The 14,097-nt window shown below is 34.1% G+C and overlaps 1 protein-coding gene across 4 annotated transcripts in view; it reads left to right on the forward strand.

Annotated features, from left to right (window-relative positions):
• LOC141456672 (mannosyl-oligosaccharide alpha-1,2-mannosidase IA-like) overlaps positions 1–14,097 on the forward strand; it is a 433,869-nt gene that overhangs the window by 229,352 nt on the left and 190,420 nt on the right. The window contains exon 1 of one of the 4 annotated variants that reach the window (XM_074132843.1): positions 10,199–10,295. The exons of the other annotated variants lie outside the window; for them this stretch is intronic. The gene's annotated coding sequence lies outside the window, so the exon portion shown is untranslated. Of the gene's footprint in view, positions 1–10,198; positions 10,296–14,097 lie in introns of those variants that run through there. 4 annotated transcript variants of the gene reach the window in all.

The following is a 14,097-nucleotide window of genomic DNA, read 5'->3' on the forward strand; positions in this document are numbered from 1 at the left end:
GGCTTAATCGCTGCACAGCTGTCGGTCGTTAGGATTTGGCGCATGCATAGTTCTTCTGTAGTAGCATCAGTCTCGTTATTTAATAGCCACATCTCGTATTATTGAAATTCTACACTAACTTCAAACTGCTCTTAATTGAAGTGTTGACATCAAATAATTTTTTCTCTACAATTCCTAATCCTCTAGATGGGAGCTCTGGTTCAGCCATCTCTTCCTTTATGACTTCCTCCCGTTTTCTAACTCGTGCTAGTCTCCTCTTAGTGAAGCAATCTATTTCTTGCTGGCCCATTTAAAGAGCGACATACCAATCACAAGTCCACACCAACCCCCAATACTCCTCTGCAACTGTTGCCTTGTGCATCCGCTTTGCTCATTATATCTTCTATTCCTTTCATTGTCAATATGAATCTTTTTTTTCTCTAGAAATTCATTTTAATGAACCTCATTCTTGGACCATACTTTAATTGTTGTAATTCAAGTTTCATGACAAATTTTGTAATAAAATTGGATGACTTTTCGGCTAGAGGGTTCACAAGGGAATTTATTTGTCATTTCCAAGTTGTCACCATAGTTACAAATTTTACGTCCATCTTTTGTACGAAAATTGTTTTTTTCCCATGCTTGGTATGTTTGTAAAAGTCCGTGTGCATGGTTAGGCTTGCTCACAAAACTTCTAATTAAAGGATGTTTATAATTGATGGTTTCATTTTAGGCACCACAAAACACCACGTGGCAAAAAGGTTTTTAGTTGGAACAGTCAAGCGAAAGTAAAATGTTACTGAGACTAGGTATTTCATCTTTTTGATTCTCTCGGAAAATGGGCTTTACTCTTTTTAACTTCCGGAACACACTCACACAATATGTAGCTCTACCATTTTTGTTTTTAAAATATTCGTACCAGGGAAATTCATTTTATGGGGAGATTTTCAAAGGAAAATAGTGAACTTTAATATTTCTCTTAAGTGACATTTCAGAATTTTGTCAGTTTCAAAAAGCTTTCAGTTGATCCTTTAGTGTGGGTTTTCACTCAATTTTAAATAAATTTACCCCCTTTTTTTTGGGGGGGGGCAGTTTTCCTCAGTAAGTTTGTTTTTTATAACCTTAACATGTTCACTCTCCATATTTATATGAAATTTTATCTTCTCTTCTTTATTATATGAAATGCAATTGCACTAAGCCATTTAGTTGTTGCAATATATTATACAATGCATTTAATTAACTACATATAATCCGCCTATTAATGTCAGCCTATGTCAGAATATGCTTAATTGACAAGCTTAATAGAAATTATGTACAGTTTATAGTATCTGGCCTACGTTTCATGTTTCAATAGTTGGTTTTTAAGCGCTTATTATCTTATAAAATTATGAATTAATTCGCTTTTTATCATATCTTAATAAATTCTCAATTTAGGTTTGAATTTGCTGAAATATTTTATTTTAAATACGTCTCCAAAATATATTGGCATACCGTGATCAAAATTAATCTGTAATATCAGTAAAATAATTTTTTTTTTTTTAAATGAAATTGGGTTCAAAACAGGTAAATTGCCCGACATATCTTTCAAGTATAATTTTATTTTTTCTTTCCGTTTCTCTCTTTAGATTTTCGATTTTGATTTTTACCGGAAATATATGTTTTAAAGGTTTTCTGATTCCAAAAAAGTGGGGGGAACAATATTAAAGAAGGCTCACATTTTTGATTAATCGAATCGGTGCCACCTTGGGAATCGATATTAAGCTTTTGGATAAAATTAGCCAATAGGTCTCTAGAAGATTCCTACGTGATATGCCGAGTTCGAAACCAGTTTCAAGCTTGTAAACTCACTGCGGGTTTGATGGACAGTGATGTCTTCACGAGATATTTGTTAAATCATAATTCCTATTTTTGTTGATTGTTGAACATTTTGTTTTAAAACCACAAATATGGACCCACAATTTGTAAATGGTATAAAATTTCGGCAGTTTTTTTAATTTATTTTTTTAGCCCTTTGAAGGGTTGTCGCCTTTCATACAGTCAAAGAGCCCCATTGATCAGCATGGATTTTATGGACTAAAATAAACAGATAAAACCGGAAATCATCTCGGATAAGAGCCAATTCTGTAGACTCCAACGCTCTGTTCTAGAAAGACATTTTTATAACTTGCATAAATACATGTACCTATATTTTTTGGTGTAATGCAAAACTGTTTAAGCTTTTAAAGTAATTTTACGAACAATAGTTCCGGCCAATTTTGGAAGCATTAAGTTGGAAGTTAGAAAATAACAAAAAAAATAAAAAATTACAGTTGCAATTCATGACAGGATTTGGTTGGGTGCACGGTGTAACTATGAAATTGTCACGAATTACATGCTATTTCTTTGGTACTGTTACGGTGCGGGCATCAGGCGTTGTTTTGATTCGCTCTTTAATAACTCCAAATTGGACCATTGTCTCAGTCCATAAATAATTCTTTAAGTAATTTGTGTTATTGTTTTGTTTCCATTTTATTAATTGAAGGCACAGGCGTTGCTTTTTATTTTTTTACTTGAAGGTTAAGTTATTACCAATTTTGTGTGTGGCTTAACGTTAAAAACCACCTAGTTCAGAGTCGGTAGCACAATCAGAGAGATGATGTCAGATTTTACTTTGTTGAGGTTAGGAAGGGAACCCTTTTAGGACACTCCAAAATATCTTGCATGTGCTTGCAGCATTTAAAAAAAAAAAAGATAGATAATCTGTCACTGGAAATGTGAACGAAAACTAAATCCAAATTTACTGTCTTACCTGCTTAGTTAAAATTGCTTCGTGATTATTCCTTTAAAGTCGAGCCACCTATTTAGACCATCTTTTGATTCTTTATGAGCCACTGCAGACTGAGGAAACCACACTCAATGGACCTGATGCTGTATAGGTTTTTAAGAAGTAGACGATTTAGACGAGGAGATCTTAATCACTTTGTTTTTGAGAATTAAGTGTTCGTTCTTTTAATTTTTTAAAATTAATTAAATTACCATTTTATCGTATTTTATTTAAGTTTAGGGTTCCCTCTAAAGAGATGAGTTTAGGGTTCCCTCTAAAGAGATGAGTTTAGGGTTCCTTCTAAAGAGATGAGTTTAGGGTTCCCTCTAAAGAGATGAGTTTAGGGTTCCCTATAAAGAGATGAGCTTAGGGTTCCCTCTAAAGAGATGAGTTTAGGGTTCCCTCTAAAGAGATGAGTTTAGGGTTCCCTCTAAAGAGATGAGCTTAGGGTTCCCTATAAAGAGATGAGTTTAGGGTTCCCTCTAAAGAGATGAGTTTAGGGTTCCCTCTAAAGAGATGAGTTTAGGGTTCCCTCTAAAGAGATGAGTTTAGGGTTCCCTCTAAAGAGATGAGTTTAGGGTTCCCTCTAAAGAGATGAGTTTAGGGTTCCCTCTAAAGAGATGAGTTTAGGGTTCCCTCTAAAGAGAAGAGTTTAGGGTTCCCTCTAAAGAGATGAGTTTAGGGTTCCCTCTAAAGAGAAGAGTTTAGGGTTCCCTCTAAAGAGATGAGTTTAGGGTTCCCTCTAAAGAGATGAGTTTAGGGTTCCCTCTAAAGAGATGAGTTTAGGGTTCCCTCTAAAGAGATGAGTTTAGGGTTCCCTCTAAAGAGATGAGTTTAGGGTTCCCTCTAAAGAGAAGAGTTTAAGGTTCCCTATAAAGAGATGAGCTTAAGGTTCCCTCTAAAGAGATGAGTTTAGGGTTCCCTCTAAAGAGATGAGTTTAGGGTTCCCTCTAAAGAGAAGAGTTTAAGGTTCCCTCTAAAGAGATGAGTTTAGGGTTCCCTCTAAAGAGATGAGTTTTGCTCAAGACGTTTAACGTTTACAACAATTTTTTCCACTTCTTTTTTTGTACCAAAAACAAACTTACTTTACATTAGAGCAGTACTCAAACGGAACCTAATCGACTCTACTGAATGTTGTAAGGAGCTTTGTAGACCCTAAAATTCAAATTTTGGAAAATTTGAAAAAGAAACAACTTAGTTCCTACTTCCTATTTAGAGGTATTGAAAATTTTGAAAACTCTCGCAAAATTAATTCTTTTATTTATCCATTCTAAGAAAGTTAATTTTTGACTGTAGCGTCTTTTCTAGTTTAACAATTTTATAAAAATAGAATACAGTTACCCTTTTTAACATACAACCACATGACGTATCAGTTTTTCGTAATATTTTTTATTATTTATTTTTCTGTTTTGGTTGGAAGGAAATGTGGAGTGAATAAAACTAATTTTTAGGCGCTAATGACCTCAGCTATCGATGCGCCGGAGAAAAAATAAATAAAGTTGATTAAAAATTATATATTCTTTGCCAATAGATGAATAAATATTATACAAAATATAAACGAAGGAACTGTACCAGTTAATACTAAATCAAAACCACAGACATAAATAAAAGTAGAAATGTAATCCGAACTTTTAACATAATAACTGGATGAAACGGGAAGTCTCTTTAACACTCGGCTCGACCCGGTTACGAAGCATTTCAGAATTCCCCCTTTTAACTAGAAATCATCTGGCAGGCAGCAGTACAGTTAGAAGAACAAGAAAACGTTGAAAAGTTTTAATAATTGTCAAAAAAAATAAGTGGACAACTGACCTGTTAACATTCAGCGGATTTTATATCATTGGAGAGACTGTTTTTTGTCCTGTTTATATATATAAATTTATTCACAAATTCTAAGGACTCGCTTGGATTTAAGCTGTGTGGCGGCCATGTTGCTATTCATAACAACTCATTAGCTCAAACTTTCCATTGACTCTGGGAAAGCTCTATTTTCATTTATCTGGTTGTCTTAGTGGGAGAGAATAATTTTAGCCATTTGTTCGAACAGAATTTAATATTTTTAATATTACCTTTTTATTTCTGTGCATTACTTTTTTTTAAATTATTTATTAACAAACTCATTTTTATTTTCTCTTAATACTCTTGGCAAGTGATATTTTTCTGAAACTAATTTCGGTATTAAGTACTATCGATATCAGGGTTCCTACCTTGAGGTTCTTTAAGAGGAAATATGATCTAAGCTCAATGAAATAAATAAAATTAATCTTCTTTTTTTTGACTAATCGATCAGTTTGGTGTCCAAAACAAATTGATGTAAAAACACTGAGTATTTAAAATTGATAAGATATTGAATATCAACGAGTTCAAAAATACCTCGGATATACCATACGCCTTAGCGGGAAATGTGAGGCAGATTTTGCATAAAATTAATACTGAAAATCCATGGAATTCTACTGTCTGGAGTAAAGAAATACGAGGGTCGTTTGAAAAGTCCGTGCAAAGTCAGAGAATAGCACCACTGGCGCGTATCAAGGTTATGTTTAGTTAGTAGCATCTCTTGGAAGAACACACACCAAGTCTCAGCCAGATCGGTCTATTTCTTTGTGTTTGGCATTCGTTTGAATCGAGGAAGTCAAGTAATTTTCAAATCGTGTGAAGTGTTGCAAGGACGGTTTGCAGCTGTTCCAGAAGAATCCGCAGGACTTTAAGCGTCGTTTCGTCACTGTGGATGAAACATGGATACATCACTAAACTCCTGAGACCAAAGTACAATCTAAACAATGGGTTACCAAGGGGGAATCTGCGCCAAAAAAGGCGAAGACCGTTCCTTCGGCCGGAAAGATTATGGCGACTGTCTTTTGGGATTCGCAAGGAATAATCCTCATCGACTATCTGGAAAAGGGTAAAACTATTACAGGTGCATATTATTCATCGTTATTGGACCGTTTGAAAACCGAGCTGCAAGAAAAACGCCCACGATTGGCCCACAAAAAAGTCCTTTTCCATCACGACAACGCACCAGCTCACACCTCAGCAGTTGTGGTCGCAAAATTAATGGAAATAGGGTTCCAACTCGTTTCACATCCCCCCTATTCTCCAGACTTGGCTCCCTCGGACTACTATTTGTTCCCCAATATGAAGAAATGGCTGGCGGGAAAAAGATTTTATTCAAACGAGGAGGTGATTGCAGAAACGAATGGCTATTTTTCAGACTTGGACAAAATCCTATTATTCGGAAGGGATCAACAAACTAGAGCAGCGTTGGACGAAGTGTATAAGCCTAAAAGGAGACTATGTTGAAAAATAAAAAAGGTTTACGCCAAAAAATTAAGTAGTTTTTATTTTTGCACGGACTTTTCAAACGACCCTCGTATGTGTGTCCACGAAGAATAAGAAGATCTACCACGATTTTTTGTTGAAAATGGATTGACATACATACGCGCTGGAAACCTGGACAATGATCCAAATATTTGAAAAATAGATTGCTAGCTCTCCAGTTGCACTTCTGGAAAAGAAGTTTGTAGTTTTTATCTAGAAGGCCAGCGTATCCTTGGCTCTGTGACTAGAGATAAAGTAGGCAATATACGTAGTGAATAAATATAGTGAATCTAAACGTACCTAAAATGGATGGAGAACCTGGTCAACAAAAAAGGAGTTCACAACTGCCTCCCAAAGGAAAGACTCAAACCAAATAGTAAAACGTGCTGGATAGAGGATGTATAGCCCAAGCATGGTTGCTAGATGAGTAAGAAGTTGGCTGGACTGGAAATTATGGCTTTTGGATTTCGGGGGATATGACCTAAAGATTCTCTAACAATCTCGCTCCCCCAAATTTGGTTTAGTTGCATGTTTTAGAGTGAAATCAATCTCCTTGGAAGGGACACTTCATTGAATAATTTATTCAGTGTTCAAAAAATCTAATTTTCGAACGCAGTTCCTACGTTGTAAGACTTATTGTGCATAAGTAGTTCTATAAGGTTTATTTGATACATATTCTCGGGGAAGTTCTGTTATGTGCACTTCTGGGTTATGGGATTGGGTTGATCTTTTGACTAAGGCGCCACGGTAGCCGAGCGGTTAGAGGTGAGACCTGTAAAGCTAAAATGTATTGTGGTACTGGGTTCGATTCCCCGGTCTTAGGCCTTGGATTTTATTTAATGGTTAATATGAGAACTTTGTAGTAAAGTATGTTTAGCTAGTCGCCACTGTCCAAGGCACCTAATTTGGTAGTTGGTCGTAAAGCCCGCCTAAAAAAATAGGCATTATCTTACCATTATGTATGGCCCAAATTCCAAATTTGAAAAAAAGTTAGCCTATCTTAACCTACGTGTATACACGTCAAACCAAATCTCTGCTACGGTACGTTCGACGTGTATACTCGAAAAATATAAAATTGCCATTAACTGTAAAAACTCGAAATTTTAATGAAATACAATAAGAACATTATTTGGTGGGATGTTTCCTTTATCTTACAAATAGAACTGTCTCGTTTTTTATACGGAGAGGGGTGGAGGGAGCCAGCCAAATGATAAGTGGTTGGTACATGTTTGGTCTCCGCATTAGAGATTGGGAATTACGCAGCTCTCAACCCTTGTGCAATGCCGTTATTACCTTAGATAGAGGTTCAGACCTCAGTACGAGCATGATTTCATTTTGCACATAATTCAAAGCTCTTTTCTTCCTTGTAAAAGCTCTTGCGTCTCTAGTTAACTAGAGCAATGCATACGTGAAGCGGTGCAAGATTTTGAAAGAGGACAGAATACTCTGGTAATCTGTAAACCCCAGAAATTGCAGAAAAAGTCGCTTGCAGTGACTATTACGACTATTGTAAACTCTTGGTTGTTTTGCCCCCTGCGTTCGACGTGTATACCACGTCATTGTCTGATTTTAAATCCGCTCTTTGTGGGAGGGTTTTTAAAACTAAATTCCACGCTTAACTGTTTAAAAGTACCAGTTTACAGAATAGCTACTTTTTTTTTTAATTTTTAACTTTTTTGTTTTTCGAAAATGGTTCCCTTTTTTAATTAGTGAACTTCGTTTTATGTAAAACTCAACTATTTTTTTTAAATAAAATCTTTTAAAGTTTCAAGAACATTGTATTATATAAACAGTATTTGGGTACTTTTTTTTTTATATCTTTATTTTCAATACTTCACGAACGGATATATCAGGCTGGCTAACGGAAGTACTACTAATATTTACTACTTTATATTTATTTATACGCGTATAAACATTATACTGCAACAAGATCCATTATTCGTTTTGTTTTTGTTATTGTTACTTTAAAAAAAGTTTGAAACAAAGACAAATATAAAGCATTAGTCCGACCCATGCTTTATTGTCGTGACAAAAACAAAGAGGCGTTTTTCTAAAAACTTGTGGAACTTATGGTTATTATTAATCAGGTGTTTTTGTTTATAAAAAAAGACAAAAAACATATAAAACGGCCATTCTTCTGAAATTTTTATATAATGATTCATCATCACGTACAATGATGTTTACTCATAACAACTTACATCCGGTTAGTGATGGTGTCTAATTTGTTCCAGAATTGTTAGTCTGGTGGCTTTTGGTAAATACCTTTTTAACAGTTTGTTTTATTGTAAGTAAAGTATTCTTCTTACTCATCTTAAGTGCTGATAGGGGAGATAGTCACGCAATTGGGTCAAATATTTCCACGCTTTGAATAGAATTTATTTATAGGGCAACCAAATCAAGATGGTTGTTACCACGGTGTAGATCAGCTGGCCAGTTGTTTTGTGGATATTATATTTCTATGATTATTGAGTTTTGGTCAATATAAAGAAATAAATCTTCATGCTGACATTTCGAACTATATTTTTCATTAGGGCTTTTCATTTCTTTTTGGCAATTGCATACATCTTTAATGTACTGCTAGAATTGTTACTTAAATTGATTGGGTAAGTGGACGAAGAAATGAATCTGCTTCTCCCTTAAGGGGGAAATATTATTATTATTATTATTATCCTGCAATCGTTTCAATAAGTTAGAACATAAATTTGAGATTTAGGTGAAAACGCTAATCTCTTAAAATTGGGGAAATTAATGCATTTAAGATGTTGTTAATTAACTTTAAATTAGAGTTGAAAATTGCCTGAATAGTTTGTATTAAATAGGGTAAACCACTTTTTTAAAAAATTGCCCTTTATCCTTTCGAACAGAGAACCTCACTTAACACATTGCCGACCGCACGAGTTGCAACTGAATATAGTTGAATCACTGTCTGATGAATCTTCCAAATTACTCTCTGAATCGCTTGAAATTATTCTACGAGTATATCTATTTCCTAGTTTGATAATTGTCCCCATCATGGATATCAAAATTGTCTTCTGAACATTCTGATGCCAGTATCAAGATGAAATTCATTTAAAAGCATCTTCAATTTCCTGGGACATTTTATTTAAGGTCTTTTATTATATTACGAAGATAAATTACAAAATAGATATGGAGTTGTTATGCTCAATACAAAAATTGTAAGACTGAAATTGTAGATGACTATTCTATCAACTGTAATCCAATATGGCGTACATTTTTTTGGAAAATTTCATGGACCGTTTATCAGCATTATTTTTAGCAATATCTCTTTCTCATCTCCTAATTCTTTTACTCCCTATTATTTAAAAAATATAGTGATAATATATAGCTATGAACGAAGAGAAGCGGGCATCAAAATATATATAGTGGAAAACCATGTATTCAGTACTCCATTGCATTGCATTGTCAAACGGGGAGATTTCCCCGATCGGTCGTGCACAGACATTTTACAAAACGGAGAGATTTCCCCGAGTGGTCGGCAATGTCTTAAGTACTATGTTATACCGCTCCAACAGAGGCGCAGATGTGCTCTTCCCGTAGATTTCTGAATTATTCTGCCCACTTCCTATTGTAGCAGTTCAACTCAATAACATACCTCTATTTGCTTCCTTCTGAACAAAGCTCTTTTGAACTTATTGAGACTCTATTGAGTCTCTCCTACCTAATTAAAGCCACTTGTTATTCACACATTTCGTTGAATAAAATAGAGATCGAGTTGTTGATGGTAAATGGTGGTAACTGATGATGCTATTCAATGGAACGGAGCCATTGCAATTTCTTTTTTTGTCCACGAGAATGAAGATAAGCTTTTATCTATCTCGCATAGGGAAGCTGTTTCGATTAAAAATTAACACAATTAATTATTGCCCTAGTTTAAATATTAATCTGATTATCAGCTTTAAATTTAATACAATTTTGTTTAATTAAAAGCGATAAAACTATAATCTTCATTACACTCTTTTTTAATATATATATATCGTAACTGTTATTCCAAATTGTCGACAATGAAGTCATTCTATTTTCCAGTTAATCTCAGCTATTATATTCGATTCAAAGGTTATCGTTTTTTTTATATAATGATTCATCATCACGTACAATGATGTTTACTCATAACAACTTACATCCGGTTAGTGATGGTGTCTAATTTGTTCCAGAATTGTTAGTCTGGTGGCTTTTGGTAAATACCTTTTTAACAGTTTGTTTTATTGTAAGTAAAGTATTCTTCTTACTCATCTTAAGTGCTGATAGGGGAGATAGTCACGCAATTGGGTCAAATATTTCCACGCTTTGAATAGAATTTATTTATAGGGCAACCAAATCAAGATGGTTGTTACCACGGTGTAGATCAGCTGGCCAGTTGTTTTGTGGATATTATATTTCTATGATTATTGAGTTTTGGTCAATATAAAGAAATAAATCTTCATGCTGACATTTCGAACTATATTTTTCATTAGGGCTTTTCATTTCTTTTTGGCAATTGCATACATCTTTAATGTACTGCTAGAATTGTTACTTAAATTGATTGGGTAAGTGGACGAAGAAATGAATCTGCTTCTCCCTTAAGGGGGAAATATTATTATTATTATTATTATCCTGCAATCGTTTCAATAAGTTAGAACATAAATTTGAGATTTAGGTGAAAACGCTAATCTCTTAAAATTGGGGAAATTAATGCATTTAAGATGTTGTTAATTAACTTTAAATTAGAGTTGAAAATTGCCTGAATAGTTTGTATTAAATAGGGTAAACCACTTTTTTAAAAAATTGCCCTTTATCCTTTCGAACAGAGAACCTCACTTAACACATTGCCGACCGCACGAGTTGCAACTGAATATAGTTGAATCACTGTCTGATGAATCTTCCAAATTACTCTCTGAATCGCTTGAAATTATTCTACGAGTATATCTATTTCCTAGTTTGATAATTGTCCCCATCATGGATATCAAAATTGTCTTCTGAACATTCTGATGCCAGTATCAAGATGAAATTCATTTAAAAGCATCTTCAATTTCCTGGGACATTTTATTTAAGGTCTTTTATTATATTACGAAGATAAATTACAAAATAGATATGGAGTTGTTATGCTCAATACAAAAATTGTAAGACTGAAATTGTAGATGACTATTCTATCAACTGTAATCCAATATGGCGTACATTTTTTTGGAAAATTTCATGGACCGTTTATCAGCATTATTTTTAGCAATATCTCTTTCTCATCTCCTAATTCTTTTACTCCCTATTATTTAAAAAATATAGTGATAATATATAGCTATGAACGAAGAGAAGCGGGCATCAAAATATATATAGTGGAAAACCATGTATTCAGTACTCCATTGCATTGCATTGTCAAACGGGGAGATTTCCCCGATCGGTCGTGCACAGACATTTTACAAAACGGAGAGATTTCCCCGAGTGGTCGGCAATGTCTTAAGTACTATGTTATACCGCTCCAACAGAGGCGCAGATGTGCTCTTCCCGTAGATTTCTGAATTATTCTGCCCACTTCCTATTGTAGCAGTTCAACTCAATAACATACCTCTATTTGCTTCCTTCTGAACAAAGCTCTTTTGAACTTATTGAGACTCTATTGAGTCTCTCCTACCTAATTAAAGCCACTTGTTATTCACACATTTCGTTGAATAAAATAGAGATCGAGTTGTTGATGGTAAATGGTGGTAACTGATGATGCTATTCAATGGAACGGAGCCATTGCAATTTCTTTTTTTGTCCACGAGAATGAAGATAAGCTTTTATCTATCTCGCATAGGGAAGCTGTTTCGATTAAAAATTAACACAATTAATTATTGCCCTAGTTTAAATATTAATCTGATTATCAGCTTTAAATTTAATACAATTTTGTTTAATTAAAAGCGATAAAACTATAATCTTCATTACACTCTTTTTTAATATATATATATCGTAACTGTTATTCCAAATTGTCGACAATGAAGTCATTCTATTTTCCAGTTAATCTCAGCTATTATATTCGATTCAAAGGTTATCGTTTTACGCAAAACATTGTCGGTTCTTTTTTAAATAATTTTTTTTTTGTTTATCTCATTAAGATATAGTTTATTTCGGATGGTTTTTATTTGATTATCTAAGTAAACAAGAAAATAACATCGTCTTAGGCTGATTGTAAAAAACTGTTTAAATTATGTAGGATTAATTAAAACAAAAAATAATAATTTGGTGCAAAAAATCGTTCGACTTTTTCTATTATTTTCAAGGTTTTATCCCGCAAAATTTTTTTTTTTTTTAAATCAACAAACAATTGTTGATTTTATCTGTGATAGCAAGCTTTTTGATTTTTATCTCTGATCTTTTTCAACCAACCTTCTGAATCATATTTTATTCTTCCCAAAATTATACTGTTTTCGAAACCGTACAATTACACTGAAATAAAACATAACTGGAAACCCCTCTACCCGAGTATTGCCCTAAAAACACGATTTTCTCTTAGAGAAAAACTGATCGAAGTAAAAGCTGTGTAAAAACTATGTATGAGTATGTACGAGTATAAAGTATATAAGAAGTTCGTAAGTACGGGTAATCGCTAATTTTTTTCAGGCGGGGCTTAACGTCCAACTACCAATTAGGTGTCGTGGACGTGGGCGGAAGCTCATACTTTACTTTAAACAATTTTTTTTTGACAAATAAAAAGTAGTCCTACGCGGGATTCGAACCGGCGATCTCCTTCACACAAAGCCACGCTCTTGACCACTAGACCAACACTCGAGATATAGGCTCATGAAGGAAATAAATTTCTAAACCCAACTATTGAATGCAGCATTCCGTACATGCAGTACCTAAAAAATTCTATTTTCCGACACATTTTTCAAAATAGATTTTTACTAACTTAAAATGCAATTTAATTTTTTTATCAACTGCAATGTATAAGTTGTACTATTTGTTCGTAAATATGAGAAAGTTGTTTTAAAAAATGCACAGTATGGCTGATAATTTGATTTCAATATTTCACTTTCGCGTCTTTTTTTTGGACCAGGAAAATTTATCATGAAAGAATTCCCAGAATGCATTAAACTATTGCTAGAAAGTTTTGCCTTCTACAATCGCTTCAAAGTCCATGGTACACGGAATTCCACCCCCAGGTCATTGCGAGCGATCGGCCATCGACTTGTTGGCCATCCCTGAACTAGAGTATTTAATGTAGATAATATTGTAGCTAGGACGAAGACTTGAGATATCTATCTGTTAGTAGAAACCAAAAAGTGGTCCAAGTCCAACTGAGCCAACAACAAACGGACAAATCTTCTTTTATTACATCCAGGTCAAAGCCTCAAAGTTGCCTAGATTTTTGTTGCTAGTTAAAACCTTTTACAAAACATTGATAAGGAATATCCCCCGGAAGCAATTCAAAGGCGCCAATCTGATCAATAAAAAAAAAAAAAAAAAAATAGATTAGGTTCTATAGTAATATTTTCAAAATGACCACCACAAGTTATTTCATACAGCTATTTGAATATGCTTAGCTGTAATTCCAAAAATTGTTTTCAAGTACAATGCTCCAAAATAAGTCTTTTAGAATAGAAGTAACACGACAAACTTTTTAATGGACAATTTGGTTTACTAATTCTCCCCTCTCCATTAAAATTGGAGCTAGATGATTATTTCCTTAAGATGACGAAGAGTGTTCTCATTACTCGGAAAGCGTGTTATGTAATTGCCACGAGATCCTTTTGAGCCAGAAAGTGCGTCATTACATGACGTATTTTGTAGCTAGTAAACTGTAGCTGGAACTAATTCTCCCATACCCATTGTATTTATAACAGAAAATTGTCCTTAAAGTTATTTTATTTTTTTAAATAATTTGCGGTGCGTCATCATCTGAGGTAATTGGCGCTCTGAACTTTTTTCCAGTGCACTGCCGGCCTCTGGACAGTGTTCTCACGTTACAGGCAACACTGTCCATCACCGGACAGTGAGCTGTTAGAAGTTTCTAGAAAGAGAAAAAAATC

This window comes from Rhodnius prolixus, unplaced genomic scaffold (assembly GCF_049639745.1).
Source record: "Rhodnius prolixus isolate KJV_2025 unplaced genomic scaffold, Rpr scaffold_10, whole genome shotgun sequence".
Taxonomy (NCBI): Eukaryota; Metazoa; Arthropoda; class Insecta; order Hemiptera; family Reduviidae; genus Rhodnius; species Rhodnius prolixus.